General features: G+C 46.7%; 1 long non-coding RNA gene across 1 annotated transcript; it reads right to left on the reverse strand.

Moving 5' to 3' along the window:
- Positions 1 to 8,174: 8,174 nt before the first annotated feature.
- Positions 8,175 to 10,223, reverse strand: LOC144773493 (uncharacterized). The gene is made up of 5 exons (XR_013599990.1): positions 10,114 to 10,223; positions 9,549 to 9,668; positions 9,363 to 9,443; positions 9,170 to 9,264; positions 8,175 to 8,631 (listed from the first exon to the last, which is right to left on the reverse strand). It is a non-coding gene; the product is annotated as an uncharacterized LOC144773493 (long non-coding RNA).
- Positions 10,224 to 10,882: the final 659 nt, after the last annotated feature.

Genomic DNA, 10,882 nt, shown 5'->3' on the forward strand with positions numbered 1-10,882 from the left:
ACAGGAGTGCACAACCTCATCACACAGGAACAAAACACACACAACATACCACAAATAACACAAGAAGAGCACCAGCACAGAACTACACTGCCACATGAAGCCAACCACAGATGTGCATCAAATCAAAAACGAACAAACACCACAGGACATCAGGGGATGCACATCAGGCAAAGCCAAGGCCACATACACACAGCACTGTATGCACAACAAGCAGTGTGTGCACAACAAGCAGAACAGTCACACACAGACATGACTGACACAACTCAACACACAACACTATTCAGCACAGAACAAACACAACAGCACACCCAGGAAGTGAAGCAATACCACAGCCAACACACATACATCCAACACAACAACAACAGATGCACCACTCTGGGACACAAGAGCAGAACCATCTTGACCAGAGCACTGGGCAGCACACACAACTGAACGGCACATGAGCAATCCTCACTGATTATTAGCACAAGAACACCACACATAAACCATTGGGGCAATGTCCAGAGTTGAACATTTGCCTTGGCCCAAGGACTGCACCACAAAGCACAGTGTCACAAATGAAGTGATCGGGAGGCACACACAGACATGTAAACCAAGGGAACAGCTGACATCAAAGTGAACTCACTTGGTTGTCAGTAGTAGACATGGAAAGGGTGTACCATACACAAAAAGAGGGAATGCAGACCTACAATGGGTAGCCATAAGCGACACATATAGGGGATGGCATCACACCACACACACCATGCCACACAGGAGGAAAAAGGCACCATGTGCATGCAATGCATGAGAAACACAACTACAATGGCAGTGTGGAACAGCAGGCCAGCACAGTCCACACAAACACACTCAAGACACATTGATGATCAAACAAACACAACACTGATGTGCAAGTCACACACTTTGCACACTCATAAGAGACCAAAACAAGGAGGAGTCACACAGAAAAGCACGGACACACCAACACTCATATAGGCCGTTGGACCAGGACTAAGGGCCAACACAGGATGACCATGCACATACACAGCTGGGCACACATGAAGGAATAACACACATACATCATGACAGTGCCCAGCCTGCATGCAAACCTGTGCACAGCATGACACCCTGTGCTGGCAGTGTACCCCAACCTGACATCTGACCAATGTACTTAACAATAGCAAACCACTAAAAAGAGAACTGCATGCCAGGTAAAAGAGCCATCACAGATAACACTAGTATCAGTGTCTGAATGGCCTGAAGGCCCTGTCGCCCCTGTATAAAAAGTTGATGCGGGCAAAGATCTTGGCAATGTTGAAGTGATACATAGAGCATGGGGCACAGGCAACCAAATGCACACACCAAAATAACTTTAATCAGCAAGGACACTGACAAAACAGACAACAACAGTAACTGTCTTTATTCACTTATTGCACAGATGTGACAGTAGATCAACCGTAGACAATAACAAGGCACAAAATGCTGATCATATGTAATATAATCTGCACAGGCAAACTCCAAACAGGAAGACCAGGAAGGCCAATGTCCAGGGCAGATGGCACAGCAAGTGCATGAGAGGCTGCACAGGTGAGAGTCCGACACATTAGAGCAACAGGGCCAGTGTTCAGGGCAGGTGGCACAGCAGGTACATGAGAGGCTGCACAGGGGAGAGTACAACACAGCAGATCAACAGGGCCAGTGTCCATGGCACATGTGAAAGTACAACACAGCAGAGAAACAGGGCCAGTGTCCATGGAACAGGGGAGAGTACAACACTGCAGAGCAACAGGGCCAGTGTCCAGGGCAGGTGGCACAGCAAGTACATGAGAGGCTGCACAGGGGAGAATACAACACAGCAGAGCAACAGGGCCAGTGTCAATGTCAGGTGGCACAGCAAGTACACGAGAGGCTGCACAGGGGAGAGTACAACACAGCAGAGCAACAGGGCCAGTGTCCAGGGGACAGGTGAGAGTCCAACATAGCAAAGCAACAGGGCCAGTGTCCATGGCACAGGGGAGAGTACAACAAAGCAGAGCAACAGGGCCAGTGTCCAGGGCAGGTTGCACAGCAAGTACATGAGAGGCTGCACAGGGGAGAGTACAACCCAGCAGAGTTGTAGGGCCTGTGGAGTCCTTGGCTGGTGATACCTCTGAGGCATGGAAGCCTGATGCCTGCTTTCTTGCTTTTTCTGCTTTGCTCTTCCCTGACAGGCTCTTGTCTTTGCATTCTGGACTGGCTCTGCTATTCTGTGGGGATGGTGTCTGTGGGCGGGACCACTGGGTTGCTTCTGCTGGGTGCTTCTTGTGCTGTATCGTGACTGGGAACTGTGGTCACTATCATCTGATGTGGCCACTGACTGGGGGGTGGACAAAGGCACTGGAGCAGTGTTGTAGACAAATCTAGGACTCTATTTATTATTCCCGATTTATGCCCATATGTGGTTATATCAAATTATATCCTTATATAGGCATAAGAATCATACCCATATTAAGACATAGCCAATGCAGTCCAAATACGGCCAGGCTACTCCAATAGACTCCTGGAAAGCACAACGCGTTCTTAAACAAACCAAGCCTCCAGCAGCCCGGGAATTCCCCCTGCTTCTGTATTGATTTGTCCTAGAACTCCTGTAGTCCTGAAAGAACTGCGAGTTCTTAGTGATGTCTTATGTCCAACCTTACGTCAAACTCGGCACCTTCCAGGTATAAATATACCAGCATCTGCCCTAGCAAAACACACGGTGGTTTGGAGCAGATCGGCTATCTACTTGCCCGACACCCTGCTGTAGCGAGTGCCGAAGGACGCCGACCCTCCCATTGACGCACTGAGAGAGACGCTGTCTTTTCTCCTGCCAAGAAATCCAGCTCCAGTGTTTCCCTGTCACCCTTGCGGGTTGCTGGGAGATCGAGTCCTGAGAGAGAGATACAAGACCTCCTTCATTCTATAACCAAGGTACGGAGCTGATTAGTCTCTTAGAGAATTCTTGATGTAGATTCTTGGCAGAAAATATCTTAACTCAAACTACATCTCATTTACTCCTTTCCATGTACTGGGCTTAGGTTAGGTACACCGGGGTAGGCGTATCTTAGAAGCACCAGTTGAGTATGTTTAGTCATCTTTTATCATTGTATGTATTTTATCCATTTTAAGTATCTTATGGCTTAGAAACCATATAAATGCTTTTACAGTATTATTTCATAATACTCCTTTTACTGTACGCACTTTACGAAAAGTATTGCTATTGTGGCAATTCACTTCTCTTGCATGAGAAAGAAGACTGCTCAATAAACAACCACTTTTATTGAAAACTCTATTTCTCTGCACTTCTCGTGAAACTAAGCATGCACGATTGATTGAGTGAAATAGCCATCTATTGTTTCCGCGACTCTGGAGATATACTCTTTATTCTTGGGGGAGCACAGTTGTCATGTTTATGCGGTTGTCAGAAACTAATCCCTTCTTGTGAATTCGAGAATGTTTCTAATGACCTCTGAGCTAGCTGGCATTCATAATTAAGTCTAACATATTCAAGAAAGACCTAGTCGACCTCAGTCCTACGACTAAACTATCGTTTATGTTATTCCAATGCGCAGAGCCTATTGGGAATATAGGAACTACACTACAGCAGGAATGGGAGCATGTGCCTGTTGAAGGGCAGACGACTCTGTAGATGATAAACCTTGGACTGTATGGTGTAGCCCGTCAAAGTGTATGCCCTCCATGTAGGTAACCACCTGGCCTATTATTTTGGCGTGATCACTGAAGGCATTGAGCAGGGCTGTCTGGCCCACAGAAAGCTGGTGCAGGAGCTCTACAGACTCAGCACTGAGGGCAGCAGGGGGGACCGGTGCAGGCTCAGCGGTGCCAGGTGTGAATGTAACTCGTTCTCTCTTACTGACACAGGCAGCAACAGAGGCAGTGGATGGGAGGGTTGGCACTGGCCGCTGTGTGGTAGTAGATGATGCAGAGTCCCCATTCCCTGTGCCTTCCAACATGGATGCATCCCCGCTGGCATCAGATGATGTTTACTCTGTGTCTCAGGCAGGGATTCCTCCTGCATACTACGGTCCCCATCAGATGCGCTGGTAGGCTCTGTGTCACTGGCCTCCGGTGCAGCTGTAGTGCTACCCTCGCCACCACTGGTTTCCGGCTCCTGTTCCTCCGTTGATTCTTCCTGAGTGAGAGATGCAGGGTTGTGTTAGTGTCATCAGCAAGACAAAGCAAAACAATCAATACAGCCCAGGATTTGCCAAATCTACATGTTGACCACCACACCCTGCAATCACATTACAACTACACACTACATAGACCACAACAGTGCCTGTAACCCTGAATATCTGCCATGTTGAGGCCACACAGCGCAACACCCTGCCCGTGTATGAAGTGTACCAGACACACATCTGCACACACTTAGGGACATGATGTGGGAACACCACTTATTACCACTGACAGACCTTGAGGAAACAGGAGGGGACAACACACACACCTATTAGGACATGACAGTCCACATTGGCCAAGTAGGGCATAACAAAGACCATGTGGTACTCTGGGGCACATTCTTGTCTGATGTGTGTGCCTCATCGATCATGGTGCATGCAAAGTAGGCATACATGAAGTCACAGTCAGATACTGGACACTGCTGTTCACCCCCTAATAGATTCCCCACACCATCCCAAAGCTGAATGACCATGTAGATGCTAACACATCTGGCAATGGGAAAGCACAGCAGGGACGCTCACCCTTGTAAGGGCAGTTTAATACAATGTATGACACTGGCATCCATCCCAGCAGCCACTCACATGACACAGCACAGCACCACCCCACGAACATCACATGTGCCACCTCTGCCACATGCCCTGTACACATGCATCCGCTACCAGACAAAGTCGCCCTCCCCAAATACTCATCCCTGCCTTGCTGCCGGTGCTCTTTCAGATGTGCATCCAGCTCAGGATGAGTCACTGCCAAGATGCGGCCCATCAGTGGTGTCATGTTGCACCGTGCCAAACGCTCAGGGCGTGGTAGCAGCCCCAATGTCATCTCTGCCACATTCTTAGCCAGCCGGCTGATGTCGTCCAACCTCTTGTGGCAGTGGGTGCATCATCGGATGGATACCCCCAAGGCTCGCATCTTTGCTGCAATGGCCCTCCACACGGCCTTACGCTGGTGTACCTTGAGCTGCAGGCACGGGAGAAAAGAAGGGGAAATGATCACTGAGACAGTGTCATGGACCAACATCTATCAGTACAGTAGCAAGACACAGACTCATTACCAATTGTAATCTCCTACCATCCCAAACTGGGGTACACCTCACAAGGGCACTCTGCATGGACCAAACAGATGTGCTTGCATGCATTTATGAGGGCGTACAGGGTCCCTGATAATCTCTCACACATGCAGGATGACTGCACTGAACCCCCTCAGTGGATTGCACACATCTCAAGTTCTATGCACATCTGGCCACTACATACGTCACAGATCTACCTGTATCTGTGTGTAGAATCACTGTGTGCATGACTGGGCAGCATTCAATGAGCATGGCCTGTGAACATATGTGTATGTAATGTGTGTGGCATCGGTGTACATGGACTCACCAACAAAATAGCCTTCTACACAAGTGTGGTCGTGTGCAATTATACAGTGCTGCGATGGTGCATATCTTTATTTCAGTGTGAATGAACAAGAGTAAGGACACAGTAAGTACAGTCATGTCATCTCGTCTTGGTTGGTGGGCACTGGGCATAGTCTCTGGGTTCACGCTGAGTCGGACAACAGGGGCACACAGAGACGATCACCTAAGCAATTACTGTTCTGGCACCTGCATGTCCAACATCCTGTGGCTCTGTATGGCTGACAATGTATCACACTCCACTCAGACATACAACTGCAGGCAGGGTAAACCGTGACTTTGGGACACACACACTCCCTTGCCCTGGAGACAGCATGTTTGTCATAGTATGACACAACCTCACACCCTCAGGCATTTACTGCAGCAGTACAACTACATCTCTGAACCCCCTGCCATACTCCTCCCTTTAGGATGACTTACCACAACATTGGGTGCGCCATACAGACTTGCATACTGTGCTAGCACCTCGTCCACAAGGACCTCCAGTGCCTCGCTTGTGAATGGACTAGCACAGATCTTCTCTGTCCTTGCCATCCCTGTGGACATGGAACACCTGTGATGGAAGAGGGTGGTGAGGGGTCCCAGCCAGCAGGCACTGGAGGCAGCAGCAGGAGAGGGTCCAAGGCAGCATGCTCTGGAGGCAGCAGCAGCACGCTCCGGAAGCAGCAGCAGGAGGAGAGGGTCTCAGGCAGAAGGCTCTGTGAGCAGTGGAAATGTGATGCTCACTCCCACAGATTTATAGCCCTCTGGGATGTTTTTTTTGGTGCCAAGCTGCAACATTCGGTTGTCCAGGTCTGCCTTTTTTAAACCCATCCAATGACCACCTTTGCAGTGGCGGAGCACGCCTTCCACGATTTTCAAAACTGCATCCTGCCACCACAATCATTGCTCCCATTGGCTGTAGGCAATGCTCCATGGCGGTGATGCAACGCAGGGGCCCGGGGTGTGCTACCGCGATGGTGCATCTTTCAAACCCATCCAATGACTGCCTCCAAGGTGGCGGAGCACACCTTCCGTGATTTTCAAAACTGCATCCTGCCACCACAATCATTGCTCCCATTGGCTGTTGGCAATGCTCCATGGCGGTGATGCACCGCAGGGGCCCGGGGTGCGCTACCGTGATAGTGGAAATGCGAAAAACTCAGCACCTCCATTGCCAATCAATATTTGTCAGAGCGGGAACCCCTCATGTGAATTACGAATTTTCCCGGGAGGATTCTGATTTTAGTGAATGTGTGGGTAATCGAGTCATTGCCATTACTTATGCGTTAGCTAGACCCTCCGCCCCAGAGGAGCCAAAATATTTGTATTACCCTGGCTCTTTGTGCATGTAGCTTTTCTTTTAGATCCACTTGATGCATTTTGCTCACACAAGAATCGTAAGAGGGGGACTTCCATTTTTGTAAGATTAGGGATTTTGCAACCAAGTGGCTTTAAACAAGTACTTTAGCTGTTGTGAGTAGATATGACTTTGAGGGGCTGGTAGTTTGACAAGTGCACTGGGATGATCTGGAGTAATGGCCACTTGGGACCATATTACATAAATTGCCTTGGTGCAAAATGGGCATTTGCACCTCCCCTTTTCATTCCCCCCCGGGCATTTTGGTATTACAGAAGGGGCCACAGACACATTTGTATGGCCCCTTTTGTAAAACCAATAGCATTTGTGCACATAAGGCGTCAGCACTATCTTGAAGAGGGCATTCCAAATACCTTTTGCCTTTGCGCCCATGCCCTATTACTGACCTGGGCGCTGAGGAAAAGAAGCCCTCTGAGGTGCACCAAAAATGTGCCACATATAAGATGGCACACTGTCAGTGCGCCTGCTGAGAGCTGCCTTCTGCATGGGGTAAAGGACATCCCCATGCAGGAAGGTGCACTCACCGACTACACCTGCCTGTAAGGGGATTTCTATTCCCCTTTAAATGTGCAGGCAGGTTGCCGCCTGCACAGTGAAACACGGAGAGGTTTTAAAGCAGCCACTCTGTAGTGAATCTGCTGCTGCCAGGGCAGCACAGGTTCGCGGCTGCCCTGGGGGCAGTGCATTCCCCATAATGTGACACCTTTTCCTTCATTGCAACCGGTGCACCTTTTTAAATGTATGCCCAGCGCAATGATGGGAAATGTGCTGCATGTGTAATGAGGCCCCTGGTGTCTTGCACTGATGGATTGAAATAACTTTGTCCAAAAGTTAGCCAGGGCAGGTAATACTTAAATGGAGCCAATCCCCCTTGTAATGATAAAATTCAGAGCGCTCCTCTGAGCTAAAGGGAAAGGTTTTTTGAATGTGGAAAGGCTTTTAATACAGCATTCATTTTGTTCAAAACTCTATTCTTTTATAATTTCTATGCATAATAGCTTTATAGGGCATTTGATTGTACCAGCCACCAATATAATTCGGGCCCCCTGAAACAGATGAAGGGCAGACTAGCAGGGGATAAGTAGATCCAAAACAAAGAACGAAATGTCTGCCCTATATTTTTAAATTTAAAGGCTCATTAAGAGTCCTATAGGAATAACCTGCACAACTTCGAGCTCACTTATCACGAACTATACATTGATTCTTGACACAACTTCAGAATATATTTTATTTTCATTTTTCAATAACAAAGGGATAAAGAAAGTGATAAAAAAAGTGTTCAAAAACATTTTCGTTTAGATATGTACCTAGCACAATACTACATTTACAGTTACAAAAAATACACGGCCCCTGAGCACCCTCTCAACTTTCATTCATATTTACGGACTCATTCCACTAGGGCAAATTAACACATTCCATTCATCCATTCACATTCACACAATCCAAGAACCTCACAACCTATCGTAGACAGATATACTGAGGTTGTCCTGCAGTACCCTCTCAGCAATTTGCTAGGGGGAGATGTAATATTGTTGGCAGGACAGATGTTCACCACGCCAACGCGCGTTTCGGTGCCAAGTACGATCTATAGCGGCACCTTCATCAAGGCATGTATACGAAGGAGGGGCACAACGGGGGCAACACAATTTAAGCAGCCGTGACAACTCTGTGATGAACACAAAAAGGACATATTTTAGACTCATATTTATACAATTACATTTTGCTTTTCATACATGATGGCACTATTATATACATATTATGTTTTTTACGTATAGAGTCATATCACATTCCTACATAAATATCCTGTTTGCCATCACATTCCTACATAATTATCCTGTTTGCCATCATATTGTTTATAGATACAGTTCAAATCACAGAGAACATTTAAGCAAGCTCAAAGCAGTGCATGACAAACTGATTCTAGGCATTTCACACCGATGCCTTTTCTGATATATGACAAGCCAAATAGGGTCTTGAACAACTGGAATCCCAAGAGAAACAATCAAGGATACATTCATCCAACAAAAGAAAATGAAAATAATGAAAAAAATGAAAAAAACATCTCGACCAAACACTTAATGTAACTAAGAATTGTCCTAAGGAGAGATCGGTAAACATGGGTAGTAAGATATGTATAATCGCCCAATGCTCTATCTAAGATTAGGGTAAGCAAATTTTACAAGGCATTAGGCTGGAAAGTATACCTTGAATTCAAAACGGCATAGACTGGACACTCTTCACACTTTAGATGGATCATCATCTCTTCTTCATCAAATGATAGTGCAGGTTAAAAAGGGCTCTGTCATCGGACGGAAGGACAACATTTTTTATGTTAAATTTGAGAGATTTGTATAGTTGGAAGATATAACAACAGATTCTAACTCGAATACATCTTACCTACGGGTCTTGGGTCTTGCGGGATAAGGGCTGCTTTTTTATTATTAAATCTTCCAGCTGTTAATGTAGCGAGACATATACCTGAAAAAATACATAAGGACACTTATTCAGGGTGGTATGCTACCAAGGAGCTGCTCTTCGTTAGTCAAGATAATCTCTCGTTCGCTACCCTGATAAGGCACTTACTATTCAAGCGTATTTCAGGTTTGAATACGTTTTCCTTTTCCTAGCAGTTGATAATCATCACGTGCGCAATAGATGTAAGAAACCAGTCGGGGAGCCCCGCCTCAAATAGTTCCAAATAATCTAAAAATATAAACAGCGCAAGGTTTATATATATTTTTTTACAAGACATTTGGAAACAACGATAATTACGGGGCCTCTTTACATAGGAGAGCCGCCAAAGACGATGTATTTTAACAACGTTAAAGAGACACAGTTAATTCCAGTGTCTGTCAGGGGAGTTAAAAAACATGAGCTCTGGATCACAATATTTTCACAATAGCGTTTTATGACAGTTCAAATTTCAAACATTAAACCTTCATGCAAGAATTTTGTGCGAGGACGATGGAATATCCCCTGTTTAACCGCTCGATATTAAGAAAGAGACTGGGGCTCACTCAGGTGTGCGAATCCTTAGTTGGATTGAATAAAGTGCAACGTTACCTCCATGGAGGAGACGTGCACGGGCTCGGGGGATTTAAGAGATAAACGGGATCAGTGAGAGACCTCAGGGATCACAGTGGCTCACCTTCGGGTAATCTTTTCCGCATCGGATATTGCGTCCGTGGCCGTGATAGTTCGGGCGTTCACAAAAGTCCGGCAATTTTCCCGCTGTTTTTAAATTGAATAGAGGCCACACCTCCCTTCCCATCTTCCCATACATCCGATCAGGTTTAAGGGATGGCCCCGAAAAAGCGAAAAACACAGCGAAAACCCGAACCGGAGCCAAAAGTGGAGGGGTTGTATATGGTACGAATTCAATCAATAATAGCGCGTGATCTCTCAAAACGGAATCCTATCCATGTCTACATCTCAGTGGTGATATAACGGACCCGCGAGAGAAAGAATGAAAGAATGGCACATAGTTTAGGGGCCACAGCGTAAATACCAATAGATGTAACATATTGGGGAGTTACTTATATATAGGAGGGTTTGCTAGAGAATAGCATTCTCCCATGGGCAACACTCGTTCAGGCCCGAGTTTACCGTATCCAGGGAAGAGATCCAATACACCTCCCGTTTTTTTTCTGAGTGCTATGGCATCTTTACCAGGGATGTTGCGGATCTTTTCGAGGATGGACCATTTAAGGTCGCTTTCAGAGTGCCTGGCCATGGTCCAATGTGCCACCAGCGGAGCCCCGCTTTTTGAATTCCGAATATTTGACTTATGTTCCCCGATACGGATACGGCACTCGCGTCCCGTCTCTCCAACACAGAGCTGCCCACAAGGGCATGTAATGACATATATTATGTTAGAGGTGCAACAGTTGCTCATACCTTTCAATTGAATATTGTGC

The sequence above is a fragment of the Lissotriton helveticus genome, chromosome 1_1, assembly GCF_964261635.1.
Source record: "Lissotriton helveticus chromosome 1_1, aLisHel1.1, whole genome shotgun sequence".
NCBI lineage: Eukaryota > Metazoa > Chordata > Amphibia > Caudata > Salamandridae > Lissotriton > Lissotriton helveticus.